Below are 5,349 nucleotides of genomic sequence, written 5' to 3'. Positions count from 1 at the left end.
AATTGCACTGGCTTTCCCTTCATGATAGATAATATCCATGTCATAATCGCAAATCAACTCCATCCACCTCCTCTGTCTCATGTTCAACTCCTTTTGAGTGAAGATGTACTTGAGACTCTTGTGATCATAAAATACCTTAAAGGTCGCCCCATAAAGGTAATGTCTCCAAATCTTGAGAGCAAACACAACTACACCCAATTCCAGATCGTGTGTAGGATAATTCTCCTCATAAGGCTTCAATTGTCTAGAAACATAGGCAATTACTTTACCGTTCTGCATCAACACAAATCCCAAACCATTCTTTGAGGCATCTGTGTAAACCTCAAAGTTCTCACTCCCTTCAGGCAATGCTAAGATTGGAGTTGTGGTCAAACGCTCCTTTAATGTCTGGAACGCCGTCTCACAACTTTCATCCCAACGAAACATATTCTCTTTCCTCATCAAAGTTGTCATAGGTCTAGCAATCTTGGAGAAATATTTCACGAACCGTCTGTAATATCCTGCTAAACCCAAGAAACTCCTGATCTCAGCTACATTCTTTGGTTCTTCCCACTTGGTAACTGCCTCAATCTTTGCAGGATCCATAACTACCCCTTCTTTTGAAATCACATGCCCCAGAAAGGCAACTTTCTCTAACAAGAACTCACACTTGGACAACTTGGCATACAACTCATGCTCCCTCAAGGTCAGCAACACAATCCTGAGATGCTCCTCATGCTCCTCTTTAGTCTTAGAATAGACTAAGATGTCATCGATGAAAACCACCACAAACTTGTCCAAAAACTGACTGAAGACTCTATTCATCAAATCCATAAACACAACAGGTGCATTAGATAACCCAAACGGCATCACCACATACTCATAATGGCCACACCTCGACGTGAAAGCTGTCTTTGGTATGTCCTCCTCTCTAATATTCACCTGATGGTACCCCAACATCAAATCAATCTTGGAAAAGACTGATGCACCACTCAACTGATCAAACAGGTCATCTATCCTTGGCAAAGGATACTTGTTCTTCACCGTTACTCTGTTCAACTCTCTGTAATCTATGCACAACCTCAAGCTCCCATCTTTCTTCTTCACAAAAAGAACTGGTGCCCCCCACGGTGATACACTAGGTCTAACGTATCCCCTCTCTATCAGATCATCTAACTGCTTCTTGAGCTCCTCCAACTCCTTAGGACCCATCCGGTACGGTGCCTTAGAGATTGGCCCGTCCTCGGTTTCAGCTCCACACTCAAATCTATCTCCCTATTCGGTGGCAACCCCGGAATCTCCTCTGGAAAGACATCTGGAAACTCCCCCACAACTGGTAACTGATCAACTGCCGGACTCTCCATCCTATCATCTCTCACATGGCACAAGATCATCGGCACCCCTTCCTCAGATAGGACTTCAAGGTGACAGCTGCAATCAACTTAACTTTGGGTTTGACAACAAACCCACGATAAGACACACTAATGCCCTTAGGACCTCTCAGAAACACTTTCTTTTGATGACAGTCTTTCTTAGATTTCTACTTTCCCAACCAATCCATCCCGACTATCATCTCAAAACCGTCTAAAGAAAACTCTAGCAAGTCTACAGGTAGATCAACTTGCCTAACTATCATGGATACATCTCTATACAGCCTCCCACACGATACAGACTCACCCAAAGGTATAAAAACTTCCTCTCTTACAGACTCATACTCTCTCAGACCCAACTGTTTAAAATGACTCGAAGATACAAACGACTGTGATGCCCCCGAATCAAACAAAACAAAGGTATAAACACCATTAACAAGAAAAGTACTAGTGATAACATGAGCGTCATCCTCAGCTGCTTTCTTCTCCATCATGAACAACTTGCCACTGGTCTTCTGCCCACCTCCCTGGACAATACTAGCTGAAGTACCGGTTTAGCACCCGACCCCTGATTGTTGTTGGTGTTCGTAGCTAGTTTCTGATAAAAGTTACCGCCATTGCGGTTGCCCCCACCGTTGTTGCTCTGACCTCCCCTGTTGTTCCATGACCCAGCTGGTATGTTGCTCGCATAACTCTGTGTCGGACCCTGAGAAAAGCTTCCCTGAGCCGATCTCTGAAAACCTCCCGGCACCGCACTGGTACACTCATGTCTCTTGTGGCCTACACCGCCACAGTTACAACAGGTCATTCCCCAGCTACTGCTACTATTCCCACAGCCACGCCCATAGGAAGCCCCAGCACTAAACCCCAAACCAGATGAATATGCCCTAACCTGAGTGTGGTTGCCCTTCTTGTAGTTAGATTGTCCACCACCCTCACTCTCAGCCTTTCTTTTCTCAGCACCCCTCTCTCGGGTCATCTCTACCGGCCTCTCAGCTCTCCCAGGTCTCTAATAAGCTTCCTTAACATCCGTAAGGGTTCCCACGGGTAACTTCTCCATGATCTTGGGTGTCAGTCCCTTCTCAAATATCAGAGCTAGGTTGTCATCACTCAATCCCATATCCTCAGCATACCTAGCCTTCTCATTAAACTGTCGGTAGTACTCAGCCACCGTCATGTCAGCTGTCATCTTAAACCCATCGAACCCTCTCTCAGCTTACTCCTCACATGCTCCGGCACGAACTCTCGCCTCATAGCCTTTCTAAAATTTTCCGAAGGAATAGCAGATAACCCCTGCCTCGCATATATGTCCCTAGCATTCACCTTTACCTTGTCCCACCACTCACTTGCCGCCTCCCTCAAGTAGAACGCAGCTTATTCCACTTTCATCTCATCCGGGCAGTGCACCAAATCCAGGATGTTCTCCATCTCTCTGTGCCAATTATCCAGAAGAATTGGCTCCTTGGTCCCCTTGTACTCTTTTGGGTTAAACCTCACTATGTAGAGACTAATATTTGAATGATCAACATCCTTATCCTTCCCCACTCTCTTTAAAGCTTCTGTAAGAGCATCTTGGTGCTCCAACATCTTAATTATGTCATCGGTGATCATGCTCTCAGCTCTAGCATAAAGGGCATTTCTCTTTGGCGGCATCTTGTAACTATATAAGAAAAGGTAGATATAAACACGCATAATATAACCCAAAACACGTATATCACCTGCACAGACCCTACTCGATCGAGTACTGGAACCCACTCGAACGAGTTGAGGCCACTCGATCGAGTGCCCAACCTACTCGATCGAGTGCCTCGACTCCAGAACCTAAACAGACTCCTGCCCAAAAACATATTCGGCCGAGCTGATAAGACACTCGATCGAGCGCCCCCTACTCGATCGAGTATCCCTATGTACTCGATCGAGTACCCAAAAACACGGTTCTGTCCAGAAAACATCAAACTACCTACTCGACCGAGTCACACCCACTAGATCGAGTGCCTCACCTACTCGATCGAGTGCAACCCACTCGATCGAGTCATGCAGACTCGTATAAATTACCCGCATGTTCATCTCACTTTCCCAACATAATATACAAGTTTTATAAGTTTATAATAAAATAAACATAACTACGCATGAAAATACACGCAACTCCTTATATAATCATTAAAACGATCTATTCATGTTATCAAAATGCCATATTATAAACACGCAACATACTTTTCATTCAATTCAACATGCAAACACGTCTTCTTCAACTTTTATCCATACTTCCAATTCTCCACATCAAACATCCAACAGTTCAGAACACATGCTATTAGGTACACATACAAGACAAAAGGCAACACATACGACCCTGACACGTACCCCCATGTGACCGGTTTAAAATTGTAGGGCGAGTTCGCGACTTTAGGACGTCTCCCAAGCCTTTGCATTAGCTCCTACAACTTTTACCCCGGGTTCATTTTAATTGACTTCCTATGTTCATTAGATTCATTGGTTACGGGTTTCAGGATCCTCGCTCTGATACCACTTTGTGAGACCCACATACTCCAAGTGCCTTAGCAGGACCACTCAGGTATAAGGACGTCACCATCTCGGTTTCCCGAGGCAATGATAATCAAATGACAATAACGAAACATAATTTAAATAGTAATAAGTTTTGTAAAGTGATTACAATCCAAAAACCAAACTGATAAGATACGATACAAGTTCTTCAAAAACTAAATGTCTAAAACTACTCAAGTACGACAGCGGAAGACTCTAATCTGCTCATGTTGACACATCCCAGCTAGCCCATATGCCTCTAATCATACCTGCTCATTCACTGCTCACCATCCCCGAATGGATCACCACAGTTTTACAAAAGAAAGACGGGGTCAGTACTAATCACACAATTATATAATCACAATAAGATAGAAATCAACACATCTCAATTGTCATATCAACCCGAACTCCATCACCAACTCCTCAATGCTGACTACAAACTAAAGTGTGTAGCCCTGCCAGAGTACCCATCGCAACAGGTTACTCCTCGCCGCCAGTGGGGGACCGCAGCCGTTTCCACCTAAGCCCTCTCATCTCCATCGAGCGATAAACCCAAATTCATTAATGTGCACATCCCTTCTGTGGCGGGTTCCACAGAAGGCGAATCATGGACGTGAAGCCACTCCCGCAAGTGACTCCACTCAGCCAGGGACGCACCCCGAAGAACACAGACAGATACAATCAACATCAATCAACAACAACCAAATCCAGCAACCGTCACAATGCAAATACGATACTTTAACAATAATCACAATCAACAACAAACCACGTTATGTAACTAATACTGAGTAGGGAAAACCTTACCTGGAAGCAAACACAAGCAGACGATCTCAACAGCTGTATCAAAACCTCTCCTCTACGAATCCTCCTCCTATCACATGATCACATAATTACTACTAGCACAACTAACCATAAAAACCCCCAATCCCTCAAATTAGGATTTAAACAAAGTTAATTAAATGCTATAAAATTGGTATGTAGATCTTACCCTTGACGCAAGGATCACAAGGACACAAGGAACGATGAAATCCGACCTCTCAAGCTCCGGGATTTGTCAATAACGCGGATGAAGAGAACAACGTAGTTTTAAACCTCCTTTGAGTGAATTAGAATTATGAAAAGTGTTTAGGGAAGAAGACGATATAAAATATATATTAATCCGCGTCTTTAACAAAACCCGTCAAAATATTACCCGTCAACCGAGCTACTCGGTCGAGTAACTAACGTACTCGATCGAGTGCCACTTACTCGATCGAGTGCCAAGGCTACTCGATCGAGTACCCTACAGACAGACTAATGTTTCGTAACTCAAAACACCATTACTCGACAGAGTAAGGCTCACTCGATAGAGTACCCAGAGACTCATAAAACCGTAGTATTACAGGGTTGCCCTCCTTTCTCTGGCTGTTCCACCCCCTTTCTGCCCTGGACGACATCCGAGTCCCTTATCCGAGTTCTT

The sequence above is a fragment of the Silene latifolia genome, chromosome Y (assembly GCF_048544455.1).
Source record: "Silene latifolia isolate original U9 population chromosome Y, ASM4854445v1, whole genome shotgun sequence".
Classification (NCBI taxonomy): domain Eukaryota; kingdom Viridiplantae; phylum Streptophyta; class Magnoliopsida; order Caryophyllales; family Caryophyllaceae; genus Silene; species Silene latifolia.
Note: the sequence above shows the minus strand (reverse complement) of the source record.